Source organism: Arachis stenosperma, chromosome 9 (genome assembly GCF_014773155.1).
Source record: "Arachis stenosperma cultivar V10309 chromosome 9, arast.V10309.gnm1.PFL2, whole genome shotgun sequence".
In the NCBI taxonomy this organism is placed as follows: domain Eukaryota; kingdom Viridiplantae; phylum Streptophyta; class Magnoliopsida; order Fabales; family Fabaceae; genus Arachis; species Arachis stenosperma.
The window spans coordinates 108239359-108250284 of NC_080385.1; the positions used below are offsets into that span (position 1 = coordinate 108239359).

At 40.2% G+C, this 10926-nt stretch overlaps 1 non-coding gene across 1 annotated transcript; it reads right to left on the reverse strand.

Annotated features, from left to right (window-relative positions):
- Positions 1-632: 632 nt before the first annotated feature.
- LOC130953912 (small nucleolar RNA R71) lies at positions 633-736 on the reverse strand. The gene has a single exon (XR_009076073.1). It is a non-coding gene; the product is annotated as a small nucleolar RNA R71 (small nucleolar RNA).
- Positions 737-10926: the final 10190 nt, after the last annotated feature.

A 10926-nucleotide genomic window follows, 5' to 3' on the forward strand; every position in this document is an offset into this window, starting at 1 on the left:
CTTCACTCTTCTCCCCTTTCTTTTTCTACTAACATAAAGGAATCTCTATACTGTGACATAGAGGATTCCTCTTCTTTTCTTGTTTTCTTCTCTTTCATATGAGCAGGAACAGGGAAAAAGGCACTCTTGTTGAAATTGATCCTGAACCTGAAAGGACTCTGAAAAAGAAACTAAGAGAAACTAAATTACAACAATCCAGAAACAACCTTTCAGAAATTTTCGAACAAGAGAATGAGATGGCAGCCGAAAATAATAATAATGCAAGGAGAATGCTTGGTGACTTCACAAAGCCAACATCCAAATTTGATGGAAGAAGCATCTCCATTCCTGCCATTGGAGCCAATAATTTTGAGCTTAAGCCTCAACTAGTTACTTTAATGCAACAGAACTGCAAGTTTTATGGACTTCCATCTGAAGATTCTTACCAGTTTTTAACTGAGTTCTTGCAGATTTGTGAGACTGTTAAGATGAATGGAGTTGATCCTGAAGTCTACAGACTCATGCTTTTCCCTTTTGCTGTAAGAGACAGAGCTAGAATATGGTTGGATTCACAACCTAAGGATAGCCTGGACTCTTGGGATAAGCTGGTCACAGCCTTCTTGGATAAATTCTTTCCTCCTCAAAAGCTGAGCAAGCTTAGAGTGGATGTTCAGACCTTCAAACAAAAAGATGGTGAATCCCTCTATGAAGCTTGGGAAAGATACAAGCAGTTGACCAAAAGATGTCCATCTGACATGTTTTCAGAATGTACCATATTAGATATATTCTATTATGGTCTATCTGAATTTTCGAAAATGTCATTGGACTATTCTGCAGGTGGATCTATTCACCTAAAGAAAACGCCTGAAGAGGCTCAAGAACTCTTTGACATGGTTGCAAATAACCAATTCATGTACACTTCTGAGAGGAATTCCGTGAATAATGGGATACCTGAGAAGAAAGGAGTTCTTGAAATTGATGCTCTGAATGCCATATTTGCTCAGAACAAAGTGTTGACGTAGCAAGTCAACATGATTTCTCAAAGTCTGAATGGATGGCAAAATGCATCCAACAGTACTAAAGAGGTAGCTTCTGAAGAAGCTTATGATCCTGAGAACCCTGCAATGGCAGAGGTTAATTACATGGGTGAACCTTATGGAAACACCTATAATTCATCATGGAGAAATCATCCCAATTTCTCATGGAAGGATCAACAAAAGCCTCAACAAGGCTTTAACAATGGTGGACGCAATAGGCTGGGCAATAGCAAGCCTTTTCCATCATCTTCTCAGCAACAGACAGAGAATTCTGAACAAAACACTTCTAATTTAGCCAATCTAGTCTCTGATCTGTCAAAGGCCACTTTCAGTTTCATGAGTGAAACAAGATCCTCCATCAGAAATCTGGAGGCACAAGTGGGCTAGCTGAGTAAGAAAGTCATTGAAACTCCTCCCAGTATTCTCTCAAGCAATACAGACGAGAATCCAAAAGGAGAGTGCAAGGCCATTGATATAATCAATATGGCCGAATGCACAAGGGAGGAAGAGGACGAAAATCCTAGTGAGGAAGACCTCCTGGGACGTCCCTCAAGCAAGAAAGAGTTTCCTATTAAGGATCCAAAGGAATCTGAGGCTCATATAGAGACCATAGAGATTCCATTAAATCTCCTTCTGCCATTCATGAGCTCTGAAGACTATTCTTCCTCTGAAGAGGATGAAGATGTGACTGGAGAGCAAGTTGCTCAATATTTAGGAGCTATCATGAAGCTGAATGCCAAGTTGTTTGGTAATGAGACTTGGGAAAGTGAACCTCCTTTGCTCATTAGTGAAGTGGATACCTGGATTCAGCAAATTTTACCTCAAAGGAGACAAGATCCTGGCAAGTTCTTAATACCTTGTACCATAGGCACCATGACCTTTGAAAAAGCTCTATGTAATCTAGGGTCAGGGATAAATCTTATGCCACTCTCTGTAATGGAGAAGCTGGGGATCATTGAGGTACAACCTGCCTTGTTCTCATTACAATTGGCAGACAAGTCATTGAGACAAGCTTATGGAATAGTAGAGGACGTGTTAGTAAAGGTTGAAGGCCTTTACATCCCTGCTGATTTCATAATCTTAGACACTAGGAAGGAAGATGATGAATGCATCATCCTTGGAAGATCTTTCCTAGCCACAGCAGGAGCTGTGATAGATGTCAACAGAGGTGAATTAGTCCTTCAATTGAATGGGGACTACTTTGTGTTTAAGGCACATGGCCAACCCTCTGTGACAAAAGAGAGTAAGCACAAAGAGCTTCTCTCAGTTCAGAGTCAAGAAGAGCCCCCACAGTCAAACTCTAAGTTTGGTGTTGGGAGGCCACAACCAAACTCTAAGTTTGGTGTTAAGACCCCATATCCAAACTCTAAGTTTGGTGTTGGGACTATACAACATTGACCTGATCACCTTGTGGCTCCATGAGAGCCCACTGTCAAGCTATTGACATTAAAGAAGCGCTTGTTGGAAGGCAACCCAATTTTATTTATCTAATTTTTATTTTATTTTATTCTATTGTTATTTTGTGTTTTATTAGGTACATGATCATGTGGAGTCACGAAAAAAAATATAAAAATTAAAAACAGAATCAAAAACAGCAGAAGAAAAATCACACCCTGGAGGAAGCACAGACTGGCGTTCAACGCCAGTAAGAAGCATCTGGCTGGCGTTCAACGCCAGAACAGAGCATCAATCTGGCGCTGAACGCCAGAAACAAGCAACATTCTGGCATTTGAATGCTAGAAATGTGCCTAGAGGAAAAGCTGGCGCTGAACGCCAGTAACAAGCATGAAACTGGCGTTCAACACCAGAAACATGTTACATCTGAGCGTTGAACGCCCAGAACGTGCACCACTCGGCGTTTAAATGCCAGAATGGTATGCAAATGCATTTTACATGCCTATTTGGTGCAGGGATGGAATTCCTTGACACCTCAGGATCTGTGGACCCCACAGGATCCCCACCTAACGTATTCCCACCTTACCTCCTAATCCTATTTACACTCTCCCCCATATCACACTTCCCAAAACCCTTCACCAATCACCTCGATCTCTCTTCTCCATCACCTATTCACCACTCACATTCATCCACTATTCCCCATAAACCCCACCTACCTCCAAAATTCAAAAATCTTTCCCACCCAAACCCACCCTAAAATGGCCGAACCTACCCCCTCCCCTTTCCCTGTATAAACCCCTCCATTCTACTTCATTTTCACACAACATAAATCCCCTCTTCTTCACCTTGGCCGAAACACAACCCTCCCCCTTCTCCTCAATATTTTCTTCTTCTTCTTCTTCTCTTCTTTCTTCTCTTGCTCGAGGGCGAGCAATATTTTAAGTTTGGTGTGGTAAAAGCATAAGCTTTTTGTTTTTCCATTACCATCAATGGCACCTAAGGCCGGAGAATCCTCTAGAAAAAGAAAAGGAAAGACAAAAGCTCCCACCTCCGAGTCATGGGAGATTGACAGATTCATCTCCCAAAGCCATCAAGACCACTTCTATGATATTGTGGCAAAGAAGAAGGTGATCCCTAAGGTCCCTTTCAAGCTCAAGAAAAATGAGTATCCGGAGATCCGACATGAGATCCGAAGAAGAGGTTGGGAAGTCCTAACCAACCCCATGCAACAAGTCGGAATCTTAATGGTTCAAGAGTTCTATGCCAATGCATGGATCACTAGGAACCATGATCAAGGTATGAACCCGAGTCCAAAGAATTATCTCACAATGGTTCGGGGGAAATACTTAGATTTTAGTCCGGAGAATGTGAGATTGGCGTTCCACTTGCCCATGATGCAAGAAGATGTACGCCCCTACACTAGAAGGGTCAACTTTAATCAAAGGTTGGACCAAGTCCTTATGGACATATGTGTGGAAGGAGCTCAATGGAAGAGAGACTCCAAAGGCAAGCCAGTTCAACTAAGAAGACTGGACCTCAAGCCTGTGGCTAGAGGATGGTTGGAGTTCATTCAACGCTCCATCATTCCCACTAGCAACCGATCTGAAGTTACTGTGGATCGGGCCATCATGATTCATAGCATCATGATTGGAGAGGAAGTAGAAGTTCATGAAGTCATCTCCAATGAATTCTACAAAATAGCCGAAAAGCCCTCCACCATGGCAAGGCTAGCTTTTCCTCACCTTATTTGCCATCTATGTTACTCAGCTGGAGTTATCATAGAAGGAGACATCTCCATTGAAGAGGATAAGCCCATCACCAAGAAGAGAATGGAGCAACCAAGAGAGACCCTCCACGGTTCTCAAGAGATGCATGAGGAAGCTCATCATCAAGAAATCCCTGAGATGCCTCAAGGGATGCACTTTCCTCCCAACAACTATTGGGAACAACTCAACACTTCCTTAGAAGATTTGAGCCACAATGTGGAACAATTAAGGGTGGAACATCATGAGCACTCCATTATTCTCCATGAAATAAGAGAAGATCAAAGAGCAATGAGGGAGGAGCAACAAAGGCAAGGAAGGGACATAGAAGAGCTTAAGGACATTGTTGGTCCTTCAAGAAGAAGACGCCACTAAGGTGGATTCATTCCTTGTTCTTATTTCTTTCTGTTTTTCGGTTTCTATGTTATGATTATCTATATTTTGTGTCTCTACTTCATGATCATTAGTATGTAGTAACCATGTCTTAAAGCTATGAATAAAATCCATTAATCCTTCACCTCTCTTAAATGAAATATGCTTTAATTCAAAAGAACAAGAAGTACATGAATTTCGAATTCATCTTTGAATTTAGTTTAATTATATTGATGTGGTGACAATACTTTTTGTTTTCTGAATGAATGCTTAAACAGTGCATATTTTTGATCTTGTGTTTATGAATGTTAAAACTGTTGGCTCCTGAAAGAATAATGAAAAAAGAGAAATGTTATTGATGATCTGAAAGATCATGGAATTGATTCTTGAAGCAAGAAAAAGCAGTGAAAAATAAAAGCTTTCTAAAAAAAAAAGAGGTGGCGAAAAAAATATAGAAAGAAAAAGAAAAAGCAAGCAGAAAAAGCCAATAGCCCTTAAAACCAAAAGGCAAGGGTAAAAAGGATCTCAAGCAAAAGAGTGTGCTTAAGAGCTCTGGACACCTCTAACTGGAGACTCTAGCAAAGCTGAGTCACAATCTGAAAAGGTTCACCCAGTCATGTGTTTGTGGCATTTATGTATCCGGTCGTAATACTGGAAAATAAAGTGCTTAGGGCCACGGCCAAGACTCATAAGTAGCTGTGTTCAAGAATCAACATGCTTAACTAGACAAGTCAATAACACTATCCGAAATTCTAAGTTCCTAGAGACGCCAATCACTCTAAACTTCAAAGGAAAAAGTGAGATGCCAAAACTATTCAGAAGTAAAAAGCTACAAGTCCCGCTCATCTAATTAGAATTAATATTCATTGATATTTTGGAATTTATAGTACATTCTCTTCTATTTATCCTAATTGATTTTCAGTTGCTTGGGGACAAGCAACAATTTAAGTTTGGTGTTGTGATGAGCGGATAATTTATACGCTTTTTGGCATTGTTTTTAGGTAGTTTTTAGTAAGTTCAAGCTACTTTTAGGGATGTTTTCATTAGTTTTTATGTTAAATTCACATTTCTGGACTTTACTATGAGTTTGTGTATTTTTCTGTGATTTCAGGTAATTTCTGGCTGAAATTGAGGGACTTGAGCAAAACTCTGAAAAAGGCTGACAAAAGGACTGCTGATGCTGTTGGAATCTGACCTCCTTGCACTTGAAATGGATTTTCTGGAGCTACCGAAATCCAAATGGCGCACTCTCAACGGCGTTGGAAAGTAGACATCTAGATCTTTCCAGCAATATATAATAGTCCATACTTTATTTGGGAATTGACGACGTAAATTGGCATTCAACGCCAAGTACATGCTGCTGTCTGGAGTTAAACGCCAGAAACACGTCATAACCCGGAGTTGAACGCCAAAAACACGCTATAACTCGGCGTTCAACTCCAATAAAAGCCTCAGCTCGTGGATAGATCAAGCTCAGCCCAAGCATACACCAAGTGGGCCCCGGAAGTGGATTTATGCATCAATTACTTACTCATGTAAACCCTAGTAGCTAGTCTAGTATATATAGGACTTTTAACTATTGTATTAGACGTCTAATCTTTTGACCATTCGGTCTTTTGATCACCTTCATGGGGGCTGGCCATTCGGCCATGCCTGAACCTTTCACTTATGTATTTTCAACAGTGGAGTTTCTGCACACCATAGATTAAGGGTGTGGAGCTCTGCTTTACCTCAAGTTTCAATACAATTACTATTATTTTCTATTCAATTCTCTTTTATTCTTATTCCAAGATATACGTTGTACTTCAACTTGATGAATGTGATGATCCGTGACACTCATCATCATTCTCATCTATGAACGCGCGTGACTGACAACCACTTCCGTTCTACTTTAGGCCGGGCGCATATCTCTTAGATACCCCAACAGAATCTTCGTGGTATAAGCTAGATAGATGGCGGCATTCATGGGAATCCGGAAAGTCTAACCTTGTCTGTGGTATTCCGAGTAGGATTCTGGGAATCCGAAAAGTTTAACCTTGTCTGTGGTATTCCGAGTAGGATTCCGGTATTGAATGACTCTGACGAGCTTCAAACTCCTGAAGGCTGGGCGTGATGACAAACGCAAAAGAATCAAGGGATTCTACTCCAACCTGATTGAGAACCGACAGATGATTAGCCATGCTGTGACAGAGCATTTGGACCATTTTCACTGAGAGGATGGGATGTAGCCATTGCCAAGGGTGATGCCTCCAGACGATTAGCCGTGCAGTGACAGCGCATAGGACCATTTTCACGAGAGGATTAAAAGTAGCCATTGATGATGGTGATGCCCTACATACAGCTTGCCATGAAAAGGAGTAAGAAGGATTGGATGAAAGTAGTAAGAAAGTATAGATTCGAAAGGATTCTAGCATCTCCACATGCCTATCTGAAATTCCCACTATTGATTTACATAAGTATTTCTATCCTATTTTATTTTCTGTTTATTATTAATTTTTGAACTCATCATAAACCAATTTAATCTGCCTAACTGAGATTTACAAAGTGACCATAGCTTGCTTCATACCAACAATCTCTGTGGGATCGACCCTTACTCATGTAAGGTATTACTTGGATGACCCAGTACACTTTCTGGTTAAGTTGAACGGAGTTATGATCACACCAGGGATTATTAAGATCCCAATTCATCACACCATGATCTCTTTGGGGTATTTTTGATTTCATACAAATACAAAGGGACCAACTTTGAGGATCACAATTTCGTCCACCAGCCCCTAAAGGAAAACAACCCAACCCAAGAGGCAAGAAAGAGAATACTCCAAAGCCACTTTAGAATCAAGGGAAGTTCTTAACTAAAGAACATTCAGACCATTACTACAAAATAATGAGTCTAAGATCAGTGATCCCGGAAGTCAAGTTCGATCTGAAAGAAGATGAATATCCGGAGATCCAAGAACAAATTCGAAACAGGAACTGGGAAATCCTAGCTAATCTTGAAACGAAAGTGGGAAGGAACATGGTTCAGGAGTTCTATGCTAATCTATGGCAGACAGACAGGCAAAGAATAATTGGAGCTGCCCTCTATGACCATTGGATCTTAGTCAGAGGAAAGATTGTTCATACCCATCCTGACAAAATCAGGGAGATCTTTAAGCTTCCTCAACTGAAAGATGACCCAGACTCCTTTAATAGGAGAATGATGAGGGTAAACAAAGGCCTGGACAAGATTCTAGAGGATATATGCATCCCTGAAGCTAGGTGGACCACCAGCACCACTGGCACCCCAAATCAACTTAAAAGAGAAGATCTCAAACCAGCTGCCAGAGGCTGGCTGGACTTCATTGGGCGTTCTATATTGCCCACCAGCAACCGTTCTGAAGTTACTGTTAAAAGAGCAGTGATGATTCACTGCATCATGTTGGGAAAAGAAGTAGAAGTCCATCAACTGATCTCGTGTGAACTATACAAAATAGCAAACAAGAACTCCAAGGATGCCAGATTGGCCTATCCAAGCTTAATTTCTATGCTCTGCAGAGATGCCGGTGTGAAGATGGGAATAACTGAGTATATCTCAGTTGAGAGGCCAATCACTAAAATATCAATAGAAAGACAACAGCTGCAGGATGATCCAATCAAGAGGAGAGCACAAGAAGTCCTCCCAGAACTTCCTCAATTCGAATATTGGGAACATCTTGAGGCATCTATTTCCAAATTGCAAGAAGTTATGAACCAAATAAAGGAAGAACAGAACAATCAAAGTAGCATGCTTTGCAAACTGCTTAAGGAACAAGAAGAGCAAGGGCGTGATTTAAGGGAGCTGAAGCGCCAGAAATTAATCCTTGAAGGACCAAGCACCCCACAGATCAGAGAAACATCTACTTCCCAAAACACAGGTTGTTGAGTTCTAATTTTAGCTTTAACTCTGTGATAGTGTTATTATAGGAATTTACCTTAGAAGATATATATAGTAGTAGTAGTAATTAGCATATCTATTCTGGTTTTATTTCCAATTAAGTTATAATTTATTTTTCTCATCATCATCAGACATGAATAAAATAGTAGATTTTTAGAATAAAGAAGTAATTTATATTTTCGAGTTCTTAATAATAAAAATTATAATTAATTATATGTGGTGGCAATACTTTTTGTTCTCTGAATGAATGCTTGAACAGTGCATACTTTATTCTGAATTTGACGAATGTTGGCTCTTGAAAGAATGAGGAACACGAAAAATATTATTGATGATTTGAAAAATCATGAATTTGATTCTTGAAGCAAGAAAAAGCAGTGAAAAAAAATTTACAAGGAATCATTGGATCAAGAAAAGGAACAAAAGCTAATAGCCCTTAAAACCAAAAGGCAAGGGTAAAAAGGATCCAAGGCTTTGAGCATCAGTGGATAGGAGGGCCCAAGGAAGTAGTTCCAGGCCTAAGCGGCTAAATCAAGCTGTCCCTAACCATGTGCTTGTGGCATGCAGGTCCAAGTGAAAAACTTGAGACTGAGTGGTTAAAGTCGTGGTCCAAAGCAAAAAGAGTGTGCTTAAGGGCTCTGGACACCTCTAACTGGGGACTTTAGCAAACCTGAGTCACAATCTGAAAAGGTTCACCCAGTCATGTGTCTGTGGCATTTATGTATCTGGTGGTAATATTGGAGAACAAAGTGCTTAGGGCCACGCCCAAGACTCATAAAGTAACTGTGTTCAAAAATCAACATACTACACTAGGAGAATCAATAATACTATCTGAATTCTGAGTTCTTATGGATGCCAATCATTCTGAATTTCAAAGGATAAAGGGAGATGCCAAAACTGTTCAGAAACAAAAAGCTACAAGCCCCGCTCATCTAATAAGAATCTGAGCTCCATTTAAAAACTCTGAGATATTATTACTTCTTAATTTCTTTTCATCCTATTTTATTTATCTAGTTGCTTGAGGACAAGCAACAGTTTAAGTTTGGTGTTGTGATGAGCGGATATTTTATACGCTTTTTGGGGGTAATTTCATGTAGATTTTAGTATGTTTTAATTAGTTTTTAGTAGAATATTATTATTTTTTTAGGCAAAAATCATATTTCTGGACCTTACTATGAGTTTGTGTGTTTTTCTGTAATTTTAGATATTTTCTGGCTGAAATTGAGGGAGCTGAGCAAAAATCTGAGTTAGGCTAAAAAATGACTGCTGATGCTGTTGGATCCTGACCTCCCTGCATTTGGAATGGCTTTTTTGGAGATACAGGAGTCCAATTGACGCGCTCTCAATTGGGTTGGAAAGTAGACATCCAGGGCTTTCCAGCAATATATAATAGTCCATACTTTGCGCGAAGGTAAATGACGTAAACTGGCGTTCAATGCCAGTTTCATGCTGCTGTTTGGCGTCCAGCGCCAGAAACAGGTTACAAGTTGGAGTTCAGCGCCCAAAAGACGTTACAACCTGGCATTCAACTCCAGAAACAGCCCAAGCACGTGAGAAGCTTTAGTCCCAGCCCCAGCACACACCAAGTGGGCCCCAGAAGTGGATTTCTGCACCAATTATCTTAGTTTACTCATTTTCTGTAAACCTAGGTTACTAGTTTACTATTTAAACAACTTTTAGAGACTTATTTTGGATCTTATGACATTTTCAGATCTGAATTTTATACATTTTGACGGCATGAGTCTCTAAACTCCATTGTTGGGGGTGAGGAGCTCTGCAGCGTCTCAATGAATTAATGCAAGTGTTTCTATTTCTCCAATCAAACGTATGTGTGTTCCTATCTAAGATGTTTATTCGCGCTTAATTGTGAAGGAGGTGATGATCCGTGACACTCATCACCTTCCTCAATCCATGAACGTGTGCCTGACAAACACCTCCGTTTTACATCAGATTGAATGAGCATCTCTTAGCTTCCTTAATCAGAAGCTTCGTGGTATAAGCTAGGACTGATGGCGGCCACTCTTGAGGATCCGGAAAGTCTAAACCTTGTCTGTGGTATTCCGAGTAGGATTCAAGGATTGAATGGCTGTGACGAGCTTCAAACTCGCGATTGCTGGGCGTGATGACAAACTCAAAAGGATCAATGGATCCTATTCCAACATGATCGAGAACCAACAGCTGATTAGCCGTGCTGTGACAGAGCATCTGGACCGTTTTCACTGAGAGGATGGGAAGTAGCCACTGACAATGGTGACACCCTACATACAGCTTGCCATGGATGGAACTTTACAAACAATTGAGTTGAATATTACATTGCAGAAATTCAGAGGACAAAGCATCTCCAAAACTCCAACATATTCTCCATTAATAAAGTAACCATTACTTATTCCAAACACTTTTACTTCTTACAATTAAATCCAAATAACCTTTTTGGCATCCTGACTAAGATTAATAAAATAAACATAGCTTG